The sequence below is a fragment of the Hemiscyllium ocellatum genome, chromosome 35 (assembly GCF_020745735.1).
Source record: "Hemiscyllium ocellatum isolate sHemOce1 chromosome 35, sHemOce1.pat.X.cur, whole genome shotgun sequence".
Lineage (NCBI taxonomy): Eukaryota > Metazoa > Chordata > Chondrichthyes > Orectolobiformes > Hemiscylliidae > Hemiscyllium > Hemiscyllium ocellatum.
In genome coordinates this window covers 31,044,236-31,070,007 of record NC_083435.1, presented here as the reverse complement: position 1 = coordinate 31,070,007, position 25,772 = coordinate 31,044,236, and the positions used below count along the sequence as shown (strand labels likewise).

General features: G+C 43.0%; 1 protein-coding gene across 4 annotated transcripts in view; it reads right to left on the bottom strand.

Moving 5' to 3' along the window:
• LOC132832527 (IgGFc-binding protein-like) overlaps positions 1 to 25,772 on the bottom strand; it is a 274,277-nt gene that overhangs the window by 31,433 nt on the left and 217,072 nt on the right. The gene's annotated exons all lie outside the window — the stretch shown is intronic.

Sequence of the window (25,772 nt, the reverse complement as noted above, 5' to 3'; positions counted from 1 at the left end):
GTGGTGGACTGTGGTGTGTGATAGTCAGTGGTGAGTGGTGGATAATAACCTGACCTGGTCAGTAATGAGTGGTAATGTGCAATAATCAGTGGTGTTGGAAGGTCAATGGTGATGGATGGTCAGGGATGAAAGTTTTGAGTGATGGACTGTGAGTTGTAAGGGATGGTCCGTAGAATGGGAATGCCAGCAGTAAGGGCTGGACAGTGATGATGGATGGACAGTGGTGTGAGATGGTCACTGTGTGGAATAGACAGTAGTGTGTGGTGGTCAGTTCTGACAGTTGCAAATGATATTTAATGGGGTGAGATAGGCCGTGGTGTGGGATGAACAGTGCTGCCTGGTGGAGTGGAATAATCAGTCACAGTGTTATAGACTGTCGTGAGAGCTGGCCAGTGGTTTGGGAATGGTTAGTGGGATGGGATGGATCATGATATGGGATGGGCAGTAATGCAAGATTGCCAACAGTGAGAGATAGATTGTGGTGTAGGATAGTTAGTCATGTTGACTTTTTTTTTGAGATATGAATTTTTCTGGCTGGGTCAGCTCTAGTTGCCCTTGAGAAGGTGATTGTGAGCTGCCCTCTTAAATGCTGCTAGGTATTTGATGTAGGTGGGCACGTAATACTTGGGGAGGAAATTCCAAGATTTTGACTCAGGCACGCATAAGTGATGATGGTATATTTCTAAGCTGAAAATGAATTGCTGGAAAAGCGCAGCAGGTTAGGCGGCATCCAAGGAACAGGAGATTCGACATTTCAGGCATAAGCCATTCCTGAAGAAGGGCTTATGCCCGAAACGTTGAATCTCCTGTTCCTTGGATGCTGCCTGACCTGCTGCGCTTTTCCAGCAACACATTTTCAGCTCTGATCTCCAGCATCTGCAGCCCTCACTTTCTCCGCCTGGTATATTTCTAAGTCAAGGTGGTGAGTGGCTCAGAGAGAATCTTGCAGTTAGTGGTGTTCCCATGTATCTACCGCACGTGCCCTTATAGATGGAACTGGTCATGAGTTGGGAATGTGCTGTTTAAGGAACCTTGGGAAACTTCTGTGGTGCATCTTGTAGATGTTACACACTGCTGCTACTGTCCTTCTGTAATGACAGGGAATGTGGGTTGCTGAATGTGGTACGAATCAAGCAGGCAGTTTTGACCTGGAAGGTGTTGACCTTCTTGAATGCTGTTGGAGCCATACTCACCCAGGCAAATGGGTAGCATTCCATCACACGCCTGACCTGTGCCTTGTAGATGGTGGACGGGCTTTCTGGAGCCAGGAGGTGAGTTAATCATTGCAGGATTCCTAACCTCTGACCTGCTCTTGTCGGCACTGTATGCAGCTGACTAGTCCAGTTCCATTAACGTTCAATGTTATTCACAGGAAGTCGATAATGGGAGACTCAGCAATGTTAATGTTATTGAATGTCAAACAGTGATGGTTAAGTTCAGTCTTGTTGGAGATAGTAATTGTCTGGCATTTGTGTGAATCACCTGTTACTTGTCACTTGTCAACGTAAAACTGGGTACACTCCAGAACTTGCTGCATATGGGATGGACTGTTTTGGTGGTTGGGAAGATGTCAATGGTGCTAAACACTGTGCAATCATCGATGAACATCCCCACTTCTAACCTTTTAATGGAGGGAATGACAGTGATGGAGCAGCTGAAGATGGTTGAGCCTGGGGACACTACCCTGAGGAACTCCTGCAGAGATGCCCTGGAGCTGAGGTGATCGATCTCCCACAGCCACAACCATCTTCCTATGTGCCAAGTATGGAGCTAACTAGCGGAGAGCTTACCTCCTGATACCCATCGATGCCGGTTTTGCTGGGGTATCTTGATGCTACGCCCAGTCAAATGCAGCCTCGGTGCCAAGGGCTGCCACTCTTCCCTCCCTCCTGGAATTCAGCTGTTTTATCCATGTTTGAACCAAGGCTGTCATGAGATCTGGAGCTGAGTGGCCCTGGCAGAACCCAAACTGGGCATCACTGAGCAGGTATTGCTGAGCAGAGCAGCACTATAGATGGAATATCCCATCACATTACTGATGATCGAGAGTAGACTGATAGGGTGGTAATTGGCTGAGTTAGATTTGTCCTCATTTTTGTTTCCACATTCTCAGTTAGACGTCAGTGTTGTAGATGTAGTGGAATGACTTTGATAGCAACACAGCTAGTCCTGGCGCACAAGTCTTTAGGACTATTGCCAGAATGTTGCCAGGGCCCATAGCTTTTGCAGTATCTGGTGCCTCCAACCACTTCTTGATATCATATGATTGGTTGAAGACAATTGATGCAAATTCCCTCTGGAGGAGGCCAAGGTAGATTGTGAATAGGAAGGATTTAGAGGGATATGATGAATAGGAAGGGTTTAGAGGGTTATGGGCCAGGTGCTGGCAGGTGGGACTAGATTGAGTTGGGATATCTGGTCGGCAGGGTCTGTTTCCATGCTGTACATCTCTATGACTCAATGGCTATAGCAGATCTCATCCAGTCAGAATCACTCAGCCTTATCTATCACTTGCTGCTCATGCTGCTTGATGTACAATTAATTCTATTTGTAACATCAACAGGTTGATACCTTCTATTTATGTTTGCCTGGTTCTGTTATTCGCATGCCTTCTTGCACTCATGGGTAGTCACTGGGTTGAGGTGGACAGTGATGGGTGGTGGTCAGTTGTGATGAATGGTTAGTGGTGTGGATGGAGAGTGGATGGATAGTGCTGTGGAGGAACAATAGTGTGAAATGGTCAGTAAACTAATGTTAGATGGACAGTAGAGTGGGAATGTCAGTGGCGAGGGATGGACAGATGATGTGAGTTGGTCAGTGATGTGGGATGGTCAGTAGGGAAGGACAAACAGTGGAATGGGATGCTCAGAGGTGGTGGATGTCACAGGTGTGGCACACTCTGAGAGAGAAAACAATTTGGAATGATCTGTGGTGAATGTGAAAAACTGCATAATTTATATATAAATAACATTTTTGGATGTTAGATAACAAAATAGCATGATATAAGGTGTTTGTGTTATTTAGTCACATCATATATCTTAGCACTTGGTCCTGGAATTAGCAGCATGCTGGTTTGGTCTCTATATCTGGAGGGGTTTAATGATGAACTCCTAAGTATTTCTGTAACGTAGTGAGGTCCTTTAAAAGCAACAGTCTGAGAAAGAGAGTTCTTCAAGACTCATGGGAATTGTTTTTTTTGTTGGAAGATTGAACAACATAATGAATTGTGCATGAGGCATTCAGGGTAGTCAGTTCTGGAAATTGCAAGGATTTTTTATTGCTTTGTGAAACGCTCATCGGTGGAAGCAAAGATTTTGTGTTTGCATTTGGCACTTTTGGCAGAAGTCTTGGTTGAAGCTGGATGATTAAGACAGTTGCTCCTGAAGTAGTGAGATAGTCTGGAACTCTGAAGCAATGGATTACTAAAGTGTAAGGATTTCAGTTTTTAAAGAGACCAGAAGCAATTAGACAAAATCCTAAAGATGTTAGTTGAAGCTGATAAAGTCTATGTTCAATTATATGAAGACTCAAGGAAGAGGCTATCTGAGTCTTAAGACTGGGAATTGAAGCCACACTTATGTCAAACCCTACAGAAGTAATAGAGGAGGAAATTCTCTCTGGTGTAATATGGAAGAGTGTTGTTCAGATTAATGGGATTGTATGCTACCATGTATTTCTGAATCGTTAAACATATGTTATAGTACATATTTTGGTTTAGTCTATCTTTTGCTTAATTTATTTTATGTAATAAACTCCTGTTTTCATGTTGGAATCAAATTTGCAGCATTTCAGTGAAAGAACACCTTGTTAAAACCAAGAAAAAAGATCTATCAAACCAGATTTCCGTCTTGGATCTGACTTGTGCAGTCATAAGATCGGCTGGGAGCAAAAGCAATAGAGGTAGACATATATTGTTTGCTACCACATGAACCAAGAGAAAAAAAAAACTATGATCAATGAGTCCTTTTAAAACTGATCTTAATCCAAATTATTTTGTCAAAATGCAGTTGGCTTTAGACCACTGTGCTTTTAATGAAAACATGTTGATACTGTTAGGTTTATGACAGATATTGTAAACGTGTAATTTTTGTTTTTGGTTTGCAGGAACCTAGATCATAGCAAATCTCCTGTAAAATTTAATTCAGCTGCATTCTATTTAGAATTTAGTATGGCTTATCTCTTGCGAGGAGTTTAGGGAGTTTTGGAGACCAGGTACATCAGCAGTAGGATTTACTTTGTAAAACGTTCAAACCAGGAGAGATTGGTTAGAAATCTGCTACTTATTAAAATTGAGAATGTTTAGGCTCTCATATTTAGGAATAAAAATGACTTCAGCAATTTTGGTACGAATCAATTGAATTTTCTGCATAGTTCATGACAAGGAAAAAATCCCAGGCGTTTGTTAAGTAGACACATAGACAGTTTGGATAGATGTGTAATTTTTCATGACTTGAGTCTGTGATGGATAGATAAAATTTTTGCAATCTTTTTAAAGGCTAAACTGAGAGTGTAAGCACATATCTTGAAAGTTGGGAATAAAAGCATAATCCAGCAAGGATGAGCTGCTTAAAGACACAATCCAACAATTACAATTAGGAAGGAAAGCTGAAATTGAACTCTCACAACTAGAATTAGTTAAGATACAGTTAGAAATGAAAAATAAGACTTGAGTTACAGGTGTGTTGAAATGGAAATTGGTCTCTGGTATTGGAAGGTCAATAGTGTGGGAAGGTCAATGAGCAATGGACATGTTGAATGGACAGACAGAGGTGATAGCAGTTGGTGTGAAATCTTCAAAGGCATGCACTGCTCAGCTGTATGGGCAGCCAGTGCTGTTCATTCGATAGTGGTGAATAATAGCCAATTTGTGGCATAGTCATTAATGTGTGATGGTCAGTGATGCAAAAGGACCACACTTGTGCGGGATTGTTAGTGCTATATGATGGACTGTGATAAGTGGTGCACATTAGTGTCAGATGGTTAGAGTATTAGATGGGCAGTGCTGTTAGATCAACATTGTTGTTAAATGGGCAGTGGTGTTTGATGGGCTGTAATGCTGGTTGGGGAGTGGTGTTGGATGGACAGTGGTATTAGATGAGCAGTGGTGTTCGATAAACAGTGGTAGATGGACAGTGGTGTTAGATGGGAAGTGGTGTTGGATGAACAGTGGTGTTAGATGGACAGTGGTTTAGATGGGCAGTGGTGTTAGATGGGCAGTGGTGTTAGATGGGCAGTGGTTTAGATGGACAATGGTGTTCGATGAACAGTGGTGTTAGATGGACAGTGGTGTTGGATGAACAGTGATGTTAGATGGACAGTGGTGTTGGATGAACAGTGGTGTTAGATGTGCAGTGGTGCTAGATGTGCAGGGCATTAGATGTGAGGTGCTTTTAGATGGGCAGTGGTGATTGATGGGCAGTGGTGTTAGATGGGGAGTGATGTTAGATGCACAGTGGTGTTAGATGGACCATGGTGTTAGATTGACAGTGGTGTTAGATTGACAGTGGTGTTGCATGGGCAGTGGAGTTGTATGCACAGTGGTGTTAGATGGGCAGTGGTGTTAGATGGACAATAGTGTTGAACGGGGGGTGGTGTTGGATGGGCACTGGAGTTAGATGGGCAGTGGTGTTAAATGGACAATGCTGTTAGATGTGCAATGGTGTTAGATGGGGAGTAGTGTTAGATGGGCAGTGGAGTTGGATGGGCAGTGGTGTTAGATTGGGATTGGTGTCAGATGAACAGTGCTATTGTAAGGGCAGTGGTGTTGGATGGGTTGTGGCATTGGATGGGCAGTGGTGTTAGATGGACAGTGGTGTTAGATGAACAGTGGTGTTAAATGGGCATTGGTGTGAGATGGGCATTGGTGTTAGATGGGCAGAGATGTTGGATGGGCAGTGGTGTTAGATGGACAGTGGTGTTAGATGGACAGTGGTGTTAGATGGGCAGTGGTGTTGGATGGACAGTGGTGTTAGATGGACAGAGGTGTTAGATGGACAGTGATATTAGATGGGCAGTGGTGTTGGATGGGCAGTGGTGTTGGATGGACAGTGGTGTTAGATGGACAGAGGTGTTAGATGGACAGTGATATTAGATGGGGTGTGGTGTTAGATGGGCAGTGTTTTTGAATGAACAGTGATGTTAGATGGCCATTGGTGTTGGATGGGTAGTGGTGTTACATGGGCAGTGGTGTTAGATGGACAGTGATGTTAGATGTGCAGTGGTGTTAGATGTGCAGTGGTGTTAGATGGGCAGTGGTGTTACATGAGCAGTGGTGTTGGATGGGCAGTGGTGTTAGATGGACAGTGATGTTAGATGGGCAGTGGTGTTGGTTGGGCAGTGGTGTTAGATGGGCAGTGGTGTTAGATGAACAGAGGTGTTAGATGGTCAGTGGTGCTGGATGGGCAGTGGTGTTACATGAGCAGTGGTATTAGATGTGCATTGGTGTTAGATGTGCAGTGGTGTTAGATGGGAAGTACTGTTAGATAGGCAGTGGTGTTAGATGAGCAGTGGTGTTAGATAGGCAGTGGTGTTAAATGAACAAGGGTGTTAGATGGGCAGTGATGTTAGATGGGCAGTGGTGTTAGATGGGCAGTGGTGTTGGATGGGCAGTGGTGTTAGGTGGACAGTGATGTTAGATGTGCAGTGGTGTTAGATGGTCAGTGGTGCTGGATGGGCAGTGGTGTTACATGAGCAGTGGTATTAGATGTGCATTGGTGTTAGATGTGCAGTGGTGTTAGATGGGAAGTACTGTTAGATAGGCAGTGGTGTTAGATGAGCAGTGGTGTTAGATAGGCAGTGGTGTTAAATGAACAAGGGTGTTAGATGGGCAGTGATGTTAGATGGGCAGTGGTGTTAGATGGGCAGTGGTGTTGGATGGGCAGTGGTGTTAGGTGGACAGTGATGTTAGATGTGCAGTGGTGTTAGATGGGCAGTGGTGTTAGATGGGCAGTGGTGTTGGATGGGCAGTGGTGTTAGATGGGCAGTGATGTTAGATGGGCAGTGGTGTTAGATGGGCAGTGATGTTAGATGGGCAGTGATGTTAGATGGGCAGTGGTGTTAGATGGGCAGCGGTGTTAGATGGGCAGTGGTGTTAGGTGGACAGTGGTGTTCGATGAATAATGGTATTAGATGGACAGAGGTGTTGGATGTGTGGTAAGTGATGCACAGTGGTGTGGTGGTTAGAATTTGGAGTGATGGCATTCATTGTTATATAAGCATTGTGGACAATTAGTGGTGTGCTATGGTCAGTGGAGTGAGATTGTTCATGGTGGTGCCTATTCAGTGGTGCGCACTGGAGTTACAGTGGCGGGAAGTGACCATGATGTGGAATGGACAGTGTTGTAGGGTAGACAGTGCGGTGTGATGGTCAGTTCTGAGGAATAGTCAATGATGTGTGATTGGCATTGTTTTGGATGGAAATTTCTGAAGGTTGGATAGTGTTGTAGGGTGGTCAGTGGAGGTTATAAGATGGATAGTAGTGTGTGTTGGTGGTGTGAGCTGGTTAGTTTTAGACGATGGACAGTCATGTGGTATAGGCACTGTGTGGGATAAGTCAGTGATGAGGAATGGACAATGTTGTGGGATACTTAGTTACATTTGACAGTGATGTGAGTTGTCAATGTTGGATACAAAGAACAAAGAGAACAAAGAAAATTTACAGCCCAGGAACAGGCCCTTCGGCCCCTCCAAGCCTGAGCCGATCCAAATCGACTGTCTAAATGTCAGTCAATTCCTAAGCATCTGTATCCCTCTACTCCCCACCTACTCATGCATTTATCCAGACCCATCTTAAATGACTCTTCCGTATCTGCCTCTACCACCTCTGCTGGCAACACCTTCCAAACACCCACCACCCTCTGTGTAAAGTACTTGCCGCGTGTATCCCCCTTAAAGTTTCCACCTCTCAACTTGAAAGCGTGACCTCTCGTTATTGAATCCTTCACCCTGGGAAAAAGCTTGTCTCTATCCACCCTGTCTATACCCTTCATGATTTTACAAACTTCAATCAGGTCCCTTCTCAATCTCCTTTTTTCTAATGAAAATAAACCTAACCTACTCAACCTTTCTTCATAGCGAGCACCTTCCATACCAGGAAACATCCTCGTAAACCTTCTCTGCACCCTCTCCAAAGGGTCCACATCCTTTTGGTAATGTGGCGACCAGAACTGTACACAGTGTTCTAAATGTGGCCGAACCAATGTCTTGTACAATGTTAACATGACTTGCCAGCTCTTATACTCAATACCCCGTCTGATGAAGGCAAGCATACTATATAGCCTCTTGACCACTCTATCCACCTGTGCAGCAACTTTCAGGGTACAATGGACCTGCACTTCCAGATCTCTCTGTCCATCAACCTTTCCCAAGACTCTTCCGTTCATTATATAATTCACTCTAGATGATGATCAATGACGAAGGATGAACAGTGGTAAGGGATATAAAGTTATGTTGGTTGCACTGTGGGATATGTGATGATCACTGCAGAAAGATAGACTGTGGTATGGGGTAGTGCAGGATTAGCAGGGAAACTAACAGTAGATAAATAATCTAGTTATAATCCCACAAAAAATATTCAATATTTAATCTGATATTATATGAACCTGAGAATATTTCACTACTCCACTCTTTTTAGGCAAGACATACATCAATTTGCCCAGAATAGTACTTTGTGTTCTGCATTCTTTATCTAGTTTTAAGATTATAAGCAACATTTTACACTTTTTTTTTCAAGAAAGGTAATTAAAAACTCTTTCCAACTATTCAAACACTGGAGAGACAGCACAAAAGACATCACCTAACATGTCGACTCTAAGAAAGAATGGCTGTTCATTAAGAAGTATATGGTTTAACAGGATATTTGCCCATTTAGCAAAGATTGAGATTATGAGCGCAATGATTGTAACAAGATCAAAGAGCTGAATCGCGTAGAGTATGAGCTCCCTGATTTTGGGCTGTTAATCTGGTCCAAGCAAAGAGCCCTGGCTGGGTTAAAAGGATGAAGATAAGGGATATTGAGCCCCTGAATGCCTGACTCAGTGAGAGGCAGCGCTATTGTCAAGAGCTACGCATTTGCAAATGAAGGGTGATTGATGATGCGATGTCAGCCGCTGAAGAGTTATTTCAGTTGCAAAGAGAGTAAAGATAATCCTGGGTTTATGGGTGAAACGTTGTAATAATAACACATCACAAACCCCTGCATGGTCTGCTTATAGAGAATAGGGCAGTGACACCCTTAGGTTCAGGCTGTATTCAGCAGTGGGCTCTAATATACAATTACGAGTTAGAACGTCAGCCGGGAGGCCAAGTATTAAATACAGATATGTTGAGCCACTATTTGTTAGCAGATACACCACCCAAAGCACCTCCCCCCAGCCCCCTGCCATCCCCACCCCCCTTCAATGGAAGAGCTGGTCATGACATTAAATTTTCTGGATGTGCTACCAATCATAGCAGTAAGCTGCAAATGTGTTGCTGGTCAAAGCACAGCAGGTTAGGCAGCATCTCAGGAATAGAGAATTCAACGTTTCGAGCATAGGCCCTTCATCAGGAATAAGAGAGAGAGAGAGCCAAGCAGGCTGAGATAAAAGGTAGGGAGGAGGGACTAGGGGGAGGGGCGATGGAGGTGGGATAGGTGGAAGGAGGTCAAGGTGAGGGTGATAGGCCGGAGTGGGGTGGGGGCGGAGAGGTCAGGAAGAGGATTGCAGGTTAGGAGGGCGGTGCTGAGTTGAGGGAACCGACTGAGACAAGGTGGGGGGAGGGGAAATGAGGAAGCTGGAGAAATCTGAATTCATACCTTGTGGTTGGAGGGTTCCCAGGCGGAAGATGAGGCGCTCCTCCTCCAGCCGTCGTGTAGTTGTGTTCTGCCGGTGGAGGAGTCCAAGGACCTGCATGTCCTCGGTGGAGTGGGAGGGGGAGTTAAAGTGTTGAGCCACGGGGTGATTGGGTTGGTTGGTTCGGGCGGCCCAGAGGTGTTCTCTGAAGCGTTCCGCAAGTAAGCGGCCTGTCTCACCAATATAGAGGAGGCCACATCGGGTGCAGCGGATGCAATAGATGATGTGTGTGGAGGTACAGGTGAACTTGTGGCGGATATGGAAGGATCCCTTGGGGCCTTGGAGGGAAGTGAGTGTGGAGGTGTGGGCGCAAGTTTTACATTTCCTATAGCAAACAATATCAGACTTTGGACACAAAAGAATCCAGTCCATTCCAAACTGAAACAGTTAGTATTAATGGGTGTAACTGAAGGACCTTCACAACTAGAATTGAAACCTGTCTGGACCCAGAGAGGCCAGCTCACTGTAGAGGCTGGCGTATTGCTAAGTGGAACAAGTATGACTGTCCCAAGCAAAGGTCGACACCGGGTACTGGGCTGAACTCCTCCAGGGGTGTCTAAGATGGAGATAGAGTCATAGAAATGGACAGCACAGAAACAGACCCTTAGGTCCAACCCATCCATGCCGACCAGATATCCCAACCCAAACTAGTCCCACCTGCCAGCACCCGGCCCATATCCCTCCAACCCCTTCCTATTCATATACCCATCCAAATGCCCCTTAAATGTTGCAATTGTACCAGCCTCCACCACATCTCTGGCAGCTCATTCCATACACGTACCACTGTCGGCGTGAAAAAGTTGCCCCTTAGGTCTCTTTTATATCTTTCCCCGCTCATCCTAAACCTATGCCCTCTAGTTCTAGGCTCCCCCACCCCAGGGAAAAGACTTTGTCCATTTACCTTCTCGATTTTGTAAATCTTTGTTGATTAGTTTACTTACAGTGTGGAAACAGGCCCTTCAGCCCAACAAGTCCACACCGACCCGTCGAAGCGCAACCCACCCATACCCCTACATTTACCCCTTCACCTAACACTACGGGCAATTTAGCATGGCCAATTCACCTGACCCGCACATCTTTGGACTGTGGGAGGAAATCGGAGCACCCGGAGGAAACCCACGCAGACACAGGGAGAATGTGCAAACTCCACACAGTCAGTCACGTGAGTCGGGAATTGAACCCAGGTCTCTGGCGCTGTGAAGCAGCAGTGCTAACCCCTGTACCACCGTGCTGCCCACCGTGTGTGAGTGTACCTGTGTGCCCTCATGATTTTATAAACCTTTATAAAGTCACCCCTCAGCCTCCGATACTCCAGGGAAAACAGCCCCAGCCTGTTCAGCCTCTCCCTGTAGCTCAGGTCCTCCAACCCTAGCAACATTCCTGTAAATCTTTTCTGAACCCTTTCAAGTTTCACAACATCTTTCCGATAGGAAGGAGACCAGAATTGCATGCAATATTCCAACATTGGCCTAACCAATGTCCTGTACAGCCGCTACTTGACCTCCCAACCCCTGTACTCAATACTCTGACCATTAAAGGAAAGCATCCCAAATGCCTTCTTCACTATCCTATCTACCTGCAACTCCACTTTCAAGAGGCTATGAATCTGCACTCCAAGGTCTCTTTGTTCAGCAACACTCCCTAGAACCTTACCATTAAGTATATAAGTCCTGCTAAGATTTGCTTTCCCAAAACACAGCACTTCGCATTTATTTGAATTAAACTCCACCTGCCACTTGTCAGCCCATTGGCCCATCTGGTCCAGATCCTGTTGTAATCTGAGGTAACCCTCTTCGCTGTCCACTACACCTCCAATTTTGGTGTCATCTGCAAACTTACTAACTGTACCTCTTATGCTCACATCCAAATCATTTATGTAAATGACAAAAAGTAGAGGGCCCAGCACTGATCCTTGTGGCACTCCACTGGTCACAGGCCTCCATTCTGAAAAAAACAACCCTCCACCACCACCCTCTGTCTTCTACCTTTGAGCCAGTTCTGTATCCAAATGGCTAGTTCTCCCTGTATTCTGTGAGATCTAACCTTGCTAGCCATGGAGAACCTTGTCGAATGCCTTACTGAAGTCCATATAGACTACATCTACTGCTCTGCCCTCATCAATCTTCTTTGTTACTTCTTCAAAAAAATCAATCAAGTTTGTGAGACATGATTTCCCACACACAAAGTCATGTTGACTATCCCAAATCAGTCCTCGCCTTTCCAAATACATGTACATCCTGTCCCTCAGGATTCCCTACAGCAACTTGCCCACCACCGAGGTCAGGCTCACCGGTCTATAGTTCCCTAGCTTGTCTTTACCGCCCTTCTTAAATAGTGGCACAACATTTGCCAACCTCCAGTCTTCCGGCACCATTCCTGTGACTATTGATGATACAAATATCTCAGCAAGAGGCCCAGCAATTACTTCTCTAGCTTCCCACAGAGTTCTCGGGTACACCTGATCAGGTCCTGGGGATTTATCCACTTTTAATCGTTTCAAGATATCCAGCACTTGCTCCTCTGTAATCTGGACATTTTGCAAGATGTCACCATCTATTTCCTTCCAATCTATATCTTCCATATCCTTTTCCACAGTAAATACTGATGCAAAATATTCATTTAGTATCTCCCCCATTTTCTGTGGCTCCACACAAAGGCCACCTTGCTGATCTTTGAGGAGCCCTATTCTCTCCATAGTTACCCTTTTGTCCTTAATATATTTGTAAAAACCCTTTGGATTCTGCTTAATTCTATTTGCCAAAGCTGTCTCATGTCCCCGTTTTGCCCTCCTGATTTCCCTCTTAAGTACACCCCTACTTTCTTTATGTTCTTCTAAGGATTCACTCGATCTATCCTGTCTATACCTGACATATGCTTCCTTCCTTTGCTTAACCAAACCCTCAATTTCTTTAGTCATCAAGCATTCCCTATACCTACCAGCCTTCCCTTTCACCCTGACAGGAATATACTTGCTCTGGATTCTTGTTATCTCATTTCTGAAGGCTTCCCATTTTCCAGCCGTCCCTTTACCTGCGAACATCTGTCCCCCAATCAGCTTTTGAAAGTTCTTGCCTAATACCTTCAAAATTGGCCTTTCTCCAATTTAGAACTTCAAATTTTCGATCTGGCCTATCCTTTTCCATCACTATTTTAAAATGAATAGAATTATGGTCACTGGCCCCAAAGTGCTCCCCCACTGACACCTCAGTCACCTGCCCTGCCTTATTTCCCAAGAGTAGGTCAAGTTTTGCACCGATGAAGGGCTTATGCTCGAAACGTCGAATTCTCTATTCCTGAGATGCTGCCTGGCCTGCTGTGCTTTGACCAGCAACACATTTGCAGCTGTGATCTCCAGCATCTGCAGACCTCATTTTTTACTCGAAGTTTTGCACCTTCTCTAGTAGATACATCCATATCCTGAATCAGAAAATTGTCTTGTATACACTTAAGAAACTCCTCTCCATCTAAACCTTTAACACTATGGCAGCCCCAGTCAATGTTTGGAAAGTTAAAATCCCCAACCATAACTACCCTATTATTCTTACAGATATAGGCAAGAAATTAAGTCTGGTGGCTAGGTTTGCATGGAGATATAGCTGTGTTGGTGGCTAGTGCTCAGAGTGTTAAAAGGGCAAAAATGGTCACCAGTGGCTTCCCCACCTCCTTGGGAATGGCTGACCCAGTGAGAAGCCATGCTGTTGTCGTTCATAAATAAAGAATGATTGGTGATGGGATGCTGGCCTCTGAAGACTTACTTCAATAAGCGTCAATCACTGGTCTTCATAACAGGCATGTTCATTCCAAAAACAAACTGATAACGAACATACCATCATTTCGTCTCTTGTCCAAGCAAAGACTAATGAAAGTGACACTAACGAAACCAAATGAAAAGGGTGGGCCAACTGACAATTTAAAGAATTAGTCAAGAGATAGTAAGAGGTGACATCAGTAAATATCCGTCACCCTTCAAAGCTAGTTCAAGATTCATCATCCATTCCTTAAACCAATTAACAATAAACTCACCTCATCAGGTCCAAACAGAATGTACTGTTGTAATTGATCAGGTTGTGGCCTGGAATGAGCTAACATAGAACAGTACAGCACACTACAGGCCCTTCGACCCTCAATGTTGTGCCGGCCTTTTATCCTACTCTATGATCAGACTAACCTAGATACCGTTCACAGCACTATCTTCCATGTGCCTATCCAAGAATCGCTTAAATGTCCCTAATGTATCTAACTCTACTCTCACTGCTGGCAGTGCATTCCTCACACTCACCACTCCACCAACCTTCATGTCATCGGCAAACTTAAAAAAACAGTCTTCCACTTCCTCAGCCAAGTCATTTCTAAAAAAAATCACAATGATCAGAAGTCCCAGAACCGATCCCTGCGGAACACCACTGGTCACCACCCTCTGTCTTCTATGGGTAAGCCAATTCTGTATTCAGACAGAATTGGCTGACTTCCTTGCTTTCTGAATGAACCTACTATGGGAAACCTTATTAAACGCCTTGCTAAAATCCATGTACCCGCATCCACTGCTCTGCCTTAATCAATGTGTTTTGTCACATCCTCAAAGAATTCAGTAAGGTTTGTGAGGCATGACCTACCCCTCACAAAGTCATGCTGACTATCTCTGATCAAACAATGGTTTTCCAAGTAATCATAAATCTGTTCTTTCAGAATCCTGTCCAATACTTTGCCCACCACTGGCGTCAGACTGGCTGATCTGTAATTTTCAGGATTATCCCTATCCCCTTTCTTGAACAAGGCAGTAGCATTTGCCACCCTCCAATCATCTGGCAGTACTCCACTGGACAGTGAGGATGCAAAGATCACCACCAAAGGCGCAGCAATCTCTTCCCTCACTTCCCATAGTAACCTTGGGTATATCCCATCTGGCCCAGGGGACCTAAACATCATCAAACAACAGCTTTGCATTAAGTTTGAAAGTGAAATTATCCTGCTGTCCATGTAGTAGCAGAAGCCCCTAAAGATGATGGAGAGATCCCAGACACCCAGTATCGAACCTGTGCTTAAAGCTGAACCAGAGCAAAGGTCTCATAGCACCCCAGTAAAGTCACTGCCCTGCTGTGTACTGAAGTATTTATAGCCTAGGTTTGCTGAGTAACTACTTTGAATGATCTCTTTTTGCCTTACTGGTTAAAGTCTCAAATGAACAATCGCCAATGGTAATGGGAGATGGATTATTGGTTGCGATGGTCCATATTGAGGGATGGCCCGTTGTGAGTAATGATCATTCTAGCAATGATGAGTGGTCATTGACATCAGAAAGAAAGGCTGAGAGGGTTGAGAGCATCAGGTTCTTCAGAGTGATGATAACTAGCAACCTGCACTGGATGCCCCATGTAGATGTGACAGCCAAGAAGAGTTTACATCAGAGTGGTGCTGGAAAAGCACAGCAGGTCAGGCAGCATCCGAGGAGCAGGAAAATTGACGTTTCAGGCAAAAGCCAGTCAAGAAAGTAAGGCAATGCCTCTTCTTCCTCAGGCAGCTCAGGAAATTTGGCATGTCCATAAGGACCCTCACCAACTTCTATCGATGCACCATTGAGAGCAGTCTGCCTGGATGCATAACGGTCTGGTATGGCAACTGCTCTGCCCAGAACCACAAGAAACTACAGAGAGTGGTGTGCACAGCCCAGACCATCATGGCAGCCAACCGTCCATCCATTGACTACATTTCAATGGCTCGTTGCAGTAGAAAGGCTGCCAGCATCATCAAAGACCCATCACACCTCAGTAATGATCTCCTCAAACCCCTTCGGTCAGGCAGAAGATACAGAAGCTTGAACACATGCACCAGCAGGTTCAGGAACAGCTTTTATTAACTGATGAATGAACTCTCATCTGAAATAATGCTGACTTTGCTAATGCTGATCTCGCCTAGTGCTTGCTCTGTGCAGTGTAACCCGCATATCTCTGTCTGAGTCTCTTTGATCTGCACTTCCTTGCTTACTGTGATCTATCTGTGCTGCTCATAAGCAAAGCTTTTCACTGTATCTCAGTACATGTGACAATAAATAAATAAGTCATGGGAGATGGTCAGTAGGGATAGTTAGATAGTGTAGGGCGATCATTGCTATGGACTGGTTGGTGGTGAGTGATGGACAGTGGGTGTGGCTTGGTCAGCAGTGATCAATGGATATGGCATGGTCAGTGATGAGTGATGACAGCGATGTAGGATAGGCAGTACTGAGGAATGGTCAGTAGTAAGGGATGGACACTTGCGATTGTCAGGGATGAGAGATGGTCGGTGGTGTGAGATAGACAGTGGTGAGCAATGAACTGTAGGGTGGAGTGGTTAAGCCTCAGGAATGGTCAGTGTTGTGGGATGGACACTGCGGTGGAATGGTAAGTGGTCAAGTATGGCCAGTGATGAAGGATGGGTCATGGTGTTGGATGATCAGCAGTGAGGGTTGGTCGGTTGCAAGTGAAGGACATGGTATTAGACAGACAATAGTGAGAGTAGATCAGGGGTGTGGGATGGACAGTTATAATCGATGGAGAATGATGTGGCATGGTCAATGTTATCTGATGAACAGTGGTGTGGTTTGGAAAGTGGTATGGCATTGTCAATCTCTCAAATGTTTAACTTAAACAATGATATGTGTTGGACACTGGTGTGTGATGGTCAGTGCTGAGCAGTGGACAATGGTCTTTGATGTGGAATGGCCAGTTTTGAGAGATGCCAATAGTGTATTCTGGTCAATGGTGAAGGATGGTCAACTATGTGGGATGAACACTGTGGATGGTCAGTGGTGAGGGATTGTCAGTTTTCTTTTCTGGACAGAGGTCTGAGATAGACAGTGGTAGGAATGAATGGATAGTTGTAAGGGATGGTCAGTGTGCCAAGGTGGATACTGGTGTGGTTTGGAATATGGTGTTAGATGGTCAGTGGTGAGTAACAGACAATGGGGTGGGGTTGTCTGTGTCATGGGATGTTCAGTAGTGTGTCCTGGACTGTGATAAAGAATAGACAGCGATGTAGGATGATCAGTGGTGACTGATGGAGCATTACGTGGGATGCAGACTGTGGTGGCCTAGTTTCTGGTATGGGATGGTCTCTGTTGTGTGATGGTCAGTGATAATTAATGGGTTCAGAAGTAGCATGATCAATGCTGAGGAATGTTCAGAGACAAGAAGTGGACTATAATCTAGGCTGGACAGTACTATAGCACAGAGGGTGGTGTGAGATGGTGAGAGTTGAGTGATGGTCACTCATAAGCTGGGAAGGTCAGCAGTGAGGAAAGGACCCAAGGTTGCATTGACAGAGGTCATTATGTAAAGTGGTGGGAGATAATCAGTGATGTAAGATTGTAATTGTAGTCAGTTAGATAGAGGTATGTGATAGTGGTGTGGGACAGGCAGCATTATGAGAAGGGGAGAGTGGTTTAAAATGGATAGTAGCATGAGATGGACAGTCATTGGTTATGTTTAATGGTGTGGGTCTGTCAGTGATGTGGGTGTATCAGTGTGTGAGGTGATCAGGTGTGTGGCACTGACTGCTGTGTAAGGATCAGTGACATGGCACAATCAATGTGAGAAGTGGTTGGGTGCGTGATAGTGATTCTGTGGTATGGCCAGTGGTGTGGGATGGTCAGTGGTGTGGAATGATCAGTGGAGTGGGATGGTCAGTGGTGTGGGATGGTCAGTGGAGTGGGATGGTCAGTGGTGTGGGATGATCAGTGGTGTGGGATGATCAGTGGAGTGGGATGGTCAGTGGTGTGGGATGGTCAGTGGAGTGGGATGGTCAGTGTTGAGCAATGGTTGGTGCTGAAGGATAGTCAAGAGTGAGAGCTACAGAATGGCGTGGAATGGATGCCTTTTTGCAGTGGTGTGCTCTAGTTAGTGGTGTGTGTTGCTCAGTGTGGGGTGGGAAAATCAGTGCACTGAAATGGTTAGTTTATGAGGGCCTGTGTTAGGAATAGACTCCTAATTGGGAATGAACAGTGGTTTGGAAGATGGTCAGTGATGTGTGCTGTCCAGTGATGTTGGCTGGTCTGTACTGATGGATGGATGGATATGTAGGATGGGCTGGGGTGCATTGGAAAGCTATGCAGTACAGTCAGTAGAGTGGACAGTGATGTGGGATGGAAAGTGGTGTGTGATGGTTAATGGTAAGTTAACCCCTGTTATGTACAGGGATATTGGATGGATACTGATGTCAGATGGTCTGAGGAGGAAGATAGAAATTGGACATACATTGGTGAGGGATAGTTCACAGTGTGTGATTGCGAATGATTTGTCATGGACAGTAATTTTACCCAGTATCTGTCAGACAGTGGGGACCTCCTGATGTGTTAATTACATTTTGTTAAAAACAGTGTTGGTTTAAAACAGGTGGAGTAAACATTGTAGACTATTAATTTTCCCCCCTTGTGGTAATCAAAAATTGATTTTAGCTTTGGGAAGCCAGAGACTGAGGTTTCAGAACAGTTCAGAGTTATTTAGGGTCAGAAATAAATATACCTTCTTTTTAGAAAAGAGTTTTCTCAAAGCAGTTAAGGGAGTAAATTATCACTGTAGAAAAGTTTGGTTTGTATAACTTTCAGATCAGGAGATTTGGTTAGAAGCATATTAGTATCAGCAGCTGAGAAAGTCTAAGCTCTCAGTTTTGTGAGCATTCAAGTAAGAGGAGTCCACAGTTCACAAGTAAATAAAAGGGAGTTGGTGGAGTTGTTGACAGTGGAGAGAGAGAATCAGTACTGTTAAGTAAAGATTTAATATGGAATTATAATAACTCCAGGTTTATTAACTGATTGATTTATTGTTATCATTGTACCATGTGACTCTGTACCATTGAATGACTACCACATAAATGAAAATAGCAAAAAAATCTTTCAGGTCAGATTTAATTCTGGAATCTGACTTCTCCAGGAGGACAGTCAGCTGGGCTATAACAAGTGACAGCTCTCGACTGGGATTTGAAATGTTTGAATTTAAGAAGGAATAACAGCACTGGATAAACACAGTAAGCCAAGGCAGCAACAATGAAGAGAGAAGGGTTAACGTTTCAATTTCCAAAGAAGATTATTTGCACTTGAAACTTTAAATCTGTTTCTCTCTCCACAGATGCTGCCTAGGCTTTATCCAGCAGTTTCTTCAGAACATAAAGGCAGGTATGACAGGGGAGTATTCAAAACTAGCATTCCTACAACGTGAAAACTTGTTTAGAGAACGTCAACTGTTAAAGATCAGAGAAGCAATTCCAAAAGTTGTGGAGATAGCCATAGGGCAATCCATAAGAAAATTAGAGGAATAGAAAATCTGTAGTTGGAAGAGGTGCTAGTTTCAGGTAACAAGGAGGAATAAAAGAGCTAGAACCAAATCTAATTTGAACAAGTTAACGTGTTTACATTGTAATTGGATGTGAAATACCAAAGTCATTTGCTGGAAGGTGAATGGGAAACCCATTGCAGTAGCTGGAACATCTAAGGCATCCTTAGAAAAGAGGGCATCAGGAGAGAAACTAGGTATTAAAACTGCAGTGAAAGTACAAAGGGAACATGCTTGCCTAGGGTGCGTTATGTAGAGAGATGACTCAGGACAGTTATGAGCATTACTCATTGAAGGTTGATTTTTTTTAAAAGAATCAAGCCATTGGAGATCCTGTACCTTTTATGTCAAAGGAACAGAAATTTCCTTTGGTTTCAAACCAAAGGGGTAAACCAATAAAGATATTAATGGACACTACAGCAATTCAGTCCCTGATGATGTTTGATGATAATATTGTCTTCTAGAGGAGTTAATCAAGGAGAAAATATAAATGTAAGGTACACATGGAGGTTACAAATCAGTTCCAGTATATAGTCAGATTAAAGAGTGACTTCACAAATGGAATATTTGTTGTTGGAGTAATGAAACAAATCTTTGTACAGCAATTCAATCGTATCGTGGGGAAATCATCCAGCTCGTTCAAAACTAAGAGCAGTGTAGACACCTGTAGAGGTAGAAGAAGCTGAGATGGTACAGGAGGAATATCTAGTATTGTTTCCTGACTGTTTTGGGACTAGACTTTAGGCTCATTGAATTAGAGAGGAAGAGTCAATTCAAAACAAAAGGAAATAGCTTAGAATCAGGTACAAGATTTGAAAATGTAACTTTTGAAAGATTTGAAAACTCTCTTTACTCAGCGAGTCGTGAGTTCATGGAATGCCCTGCCAGTAGCAGTGGTGGACTCTCCCTCTTTATGGGCATTTAAACGGGCATTGGATAGGCATATGGAGGATAGTGGGCTAATGTAGGTTAGGTGGGCTTGGATCGGCGCAACATCGAGGGCCAAAGGGCCTGTACTGAGCTGTATTTTTCTATGTTCTATGTTCTATATAAATAAACTGGACAAAGATGAAGAGATCTGACAACTTTAACCATTTTCTTTAACAGAAATGCAAAACAAAGGCTTTAAATACAAGGTTATACCAATAAGCTCACTCAGAAATTAAATCAGAATTAGTACCTGCATGTCGTTCCTTTGCAAGTTAAAAGATAATTGAGGAAGTGAAGACCACCTCAAATTCAAGCCGATGAGGAATGGAGAATGTTTCATCACGTGTCATGAGTGTTTTTGTGGCTCATAAAATTCTAACGGTAGGTCACTTAGGTATTGGGGAAACACTAATATAGTTCTTTTTTTAGCCAGGATTTCATCAAGATATGGTCACATACTTTTTTACGTTTTGTAAGACATTTCAAACATGTCAAGTACTGGGGATGTGCCAAACATTAATTAAACGTGTGTCATTAATCCAGTTACCACCTTTCAAAATATCATTTGGGGTGCACTAAAAAAGATTGTGTAGGATGCCTACTTAAAAACAGGAATAGGAATCAGCATATTTTAATCATTACGGATATTTCAACAGAATATCTCTGACTCAAGTGATTTTAGAAAAGATTGCTGCAAAAATAGCAGTAGAAAAGATAGATTGTTTTCAACCAGCTATTGCTGCTAAAGAAATACGGGGAGAGCAAATGTTAAAATTTATGTCATAAAAATGTAAAGAAATATTGGATAGATTAAAAATAAATAACTTACATCTTCTGCTTATCAACCACAATCTCAAGGTACATTGGAATGGTGGCATCAAACTTTAAAGACCTAATTAGATCTTATTGTCAGGGTTGTTCTGCAATTGAGGTAATAGAATTAATTTTTAAAAATTGCTACTGAGTGCCATTAAGGATGCTCCTAATAAGCCCACAGAAATCAGTCCTTCTGAACTGATAAATGAGAGGATCACCCAAACAGATAAAACAAAAACAAATAAACCAAAATTCAGAGACTCCTTGCCTACATTGGAGATTCAATAGAAACTAACCAAATCATGTAATTTTGCCAAAAACATACATGTGATGAGTGCTCAACAAACAATGAAAGCTAGATTAGGTAAATAGACCAAAGTTTTAACACTGGAGATGAGGTATTTGTGTTGTTAATTGTCACTGGGGAATCATTAAAAGCAAGAATCACTAAACTTTATCAAATCAACAGAAACTAAAAAATGTAAGTTTTTAGGATTAGATTAGATTAGACTTACAGTGTGGAAACAGGCCCTTCGGCCCAACAAGTCCACACCGACCCGCCGAAGCGCAACCCACCCATACCCCTACATTTACCCCTTACCTAACACTACGGGCAATTTAGCTTGGCCAATTCACCTAACCTGCACATCTTTGTGACTGTGGGAGGAAACCGGAGCACCCGGAGGAAACCCACGCAGACACGGGGAGAACGTGCAAACTCCACACAGTCAGTCGCCTGAGTCGGGAATTGAACCCAGGTCTACAGGCGCTGTGAGGCAGCAGTGCTAACCACTGTGCCACCGTGCCGCCCCAAGTGAGTAGTGAGTATTCCAGGCAGAATGATAAATCAGCAAGTGTCTCATGTTCATACATTAAAGACGTATTATGACAGGGAAGCTAATCATGAGACAGTGCATTTATAGTAAAGAAGCAAAGAAACAATGAAATGAAGACACCCGCACAATGGGAAAGTGAATCAAAATTGAAAACTCAAAAGTTGATGCTCCAGAAGTCAGATTGGATAAAATAGAAGTGTTTGAGATGTTAGATAGCATGATATTTTATTTTCTAGAAATGCATCTAAGTGACTTACAAAGACTCTTAGAGATTAATATACCAAATTGTGTTAATAGGCAATGCAAAGCATATTTTCTTATTCAAGATACTAATATAGAAAATTTGTTGATTATAAAAAGACTTAGTCCAAATTTACTCAAGTGAGAAGAGAGATTAAATTCATAATGGACAATTATAATATTGAACTGAGTCATAGTAGCTGGAGTTCACTTACTATGATGATGCCAAAACCGATTACAATAATCAATACAGAATTTTTAGGACCCAAAGTCAATACAGCAGCACAATTGGATTAGTGGATTTGAGGATTGGAGGACAGCACTGAAAAAAATTGGACATGCACGATTCATCACCAAATTTAACTTACTAAAAGGATTTTGGCATGCTTCTTTCATTGATAAAGTCACAGAAATAGCAGCTTTTGTAATTCCAGATGCACTTTATCAATGTAGAGTCAAGCTGTTTGGAATTAAAAATGCAGTAACAAAGTCCCAATGATAAATCAACGAAGTCATCAAGAGTGACGACATGGTTTATGTTGATGGCTTGGTGGTGTTTCGACCAGACCTTGGAAGATCATTTAGACCAATTGCTTGAACTGTTGCTTGGATGCAAATACCACTTTGCTTCTAAATCCAGCCCAGAGTGAAATGGCCAAGCAAGTGTGACTTATTTGTTCCAATCTTCATAACTGCTATGTTCTTATGATCCATTTGTTATCGAAAGAGAGAAAAATTGAATAGACATTTAAAAAGTCATAGTACCTTTTACAACTTGACCTCATGACTTTGGCAATGTTTGAGATGCCACTCAAACTGGCTGCTCATGCCAATGACAGTCTTGTGGGTGCTATTTTATAACAAGACTCAGGAAAGGGGATGGCATAGCCTTTCAGGCACTTTTCAAAGAAATTTCAAAAGAAATGTTTGTTGGTTCACAAACGGACGTTGGGTCTTGCATTGGCACCATTTTGGTTTGAAATCTGAATTGCCAACAACACTGAAGATACTTTCATTATAGGGGCTGCAACCTGTTGCTTTTGGAGAAATTTCAGGAAAATAACTTATCGTTGTTTTGGTGGAGTTTAATCCTTCAGCCATGCAGTTTATTAATAATTCATGCACCTGAGAAACGACAATGGTGAAGCTGACATTTTCACTCGCGTATATATGAAGGAGATTGAATGCTACAATTCAAATAGGTTACCATTAATTCTTTGCATGTTTAATGCAAATATATTACTGTTAATATAACGTAGAAATAAAGTTAATAAGAATTTTTGATGGGAAATGGCAATGCTATTTCGGGAAGAAGGGTGATGAACAAAGTTTATTTATATAGAGAGAGACAGAGAGGAGAGAGAGAGGGGTTGGATTTAAAAAAAACCAGCAGCAAGTGGGTGTTCAGCACTTTCATGAAGTTCTATTTATTATTTTAAAAAATGGTCAGGCTGTTCTTTCAGAAGGTTGATCTAATCCAGTTTGTGTCAGAGATGAAGGACTCTCAGAAGCATTAATGGAAGAGGTTTTATACTGGAGTGCCTTGTGACCAGCAGAGTAAGAATCGAAGGCCGTTAGATTGTTTTGGATTCAGAATAATCAAAGATAGGTTTTAGTTTAGGATACCCAGAGACTGTGGGGCTTTGTTGGCAGTTTAGAAGAGACCAGACTTGGATAAGAAGCAAATATGTTCTCTCTCCTCAAAAGAAGTTTTCTTAAAGGAAATATATTCCATCAGCTGAAAAGTTTAGATTATGCGACCTCATGACCAGGAATGTTTAGTTAGAACACTGCACATTATTCAAAGCTGAGAAAGTATAAGCACTCAGATTTTTGAGTACTCATGTAAGGAGATTCCATGGCTTTCAAGACAGAAACTGTGGGAAAATCACTTAAGTCAATCTTAATGTTTGGATCCTGAGATGTAATTTATCTGTATTTGTACCACTGCAAAGTGATGTTGTTAACAAATAGGTTGAAACATTGTTTTGTCGGGTATTTTGAGATCTTTCTATTAGTTCTATATCTAAAAAGGTTGATTTTGCACTATGTTTTGTGTAATACATTTCTGCTATAAAAGAAAATCTGCTGCTGTGTGCGACTATATTTCAGTGAATAACCCTACATTAACTAAAATATCTTTGAAAGATCTATCCAAATTTCATCCTGGGACCTCACTGGTCTAGCAGTACATTCTGCTGGCAACATAAGAGCTGTGGGACAGTCAGTAGTGTGGGAGAGACAATGGTCAGAGTGGACAATGGTTGGAATGGACAGAATTCAAAGGATAGTGGTCAGGATGGACAGTGATGTGGGATGGGCAGTGATGTGGGATATACAGTGGTGTGAAATGGATATTGGTGTGCGATTGTCAGTCATTAGGATGGACAGAATTATTGGAGGGACTGTAAGTGGCATGGACAGTGTGTGGGATAGACAGTGGTGTGCGATGGAAGGTGGTGAGGGATGGACAGTAGTGTATTGGGCAGTGGTTAGGATACACAGAATTTTTGAACTGACAGTGGTGTGAGATGGACAATGGTGTGCGATGGACTGAAGTATGGGATGGATTGAGATGTAGATAGGCACTGAGTTTGGATGGCCAGTGATGTGTTATGATCAGTGTTGTTGAATGAATGTTGAAGATTTGATTTGATTTATTATTGATTCATGTACCAAGATGCCATGAAAAGTGTTGTTGTGCATGCTGCGCAGACAGAATGGACAGTTGTATGCAATTGTCGGTTGTGTGAGGTGGAAAATACTACGGGGATCATCAGTGGTTAAGGGTGGTTAGTGGTGACGGACTGTCGCATGGGGTGGATAATGCTGGAGGATGAACAATGGTGCCAGAGAGACAGTAATGTGCAATAGTCAGTGACATGGATGGGATGACATGGAATGATTTTTAATCAGTGACCTCAATTTTGGGCTTCTCCTGTAAGAGGATACATTCTCTCTATACTCACCCTATCAAGACCCTTCAGGATACCATATATTTCAATCAAATCACTTGTTATATTTCTAAATTCCAGCAGATACAAGCCAGACTCTCCAACTGATCCACAAAAGGCAATGTTTTCCCACTGCAAATATTAGTCAAGTAAACCTTCTCTGAAATGTCCCCGTGCTTACATAGGTGACCGACACTGTGCACAACCATCTCACCTGTGGGCTGTATAAAAAGCATAACCTCCCAACTCATGATAAATTAAACATCTTATGAGCTTTCTACACAGTGAAGGATGAGAAATGGTCAGCAATATGGTATTGGAAGCTCTTTGGCACATCAGTAATAAGTTATGGTCAGTAATGTGGTATGGTTAGCCATAAGGCAAGGGTAGAACGGGGAGATATAGTAAGCAGTGCAGAATGGTCAACAGTGTGGGATGGTCAATAGCAAATCATGGTTAGCAGTGAGAGATGGTCAGCAGTGAGATATTGTCAGCTGTGAGGTATAGTAAGTTGTGAGGCATGTTTGGAATGAGAGCAGATTAGCAGCATAGAAAGGTTAGGCTTGAGGAAGGATCAGCAGTGTGATATGGGGAGTTATGTGATATGGTCAGGAGTGAGTTAACGTTAGTGGTGTTGCATTGTGGGGATCAGTCACCACTATGGTATGGGCAGCAATGTTAAATGGTTGTATTAGGTATTACCTGGATTGAGGTATGGTCAGTATGGAGGAATGGCCAGCGAAAGAATATGATCAGCATTATGAATGCTCACCAGTGATATATGGTCAGCATTGTTGCATGGTCAGTCAAATATGCTCAAGAATACTAACTGGTTAACAGTGTGATATAGTCAGCAATCAGGTT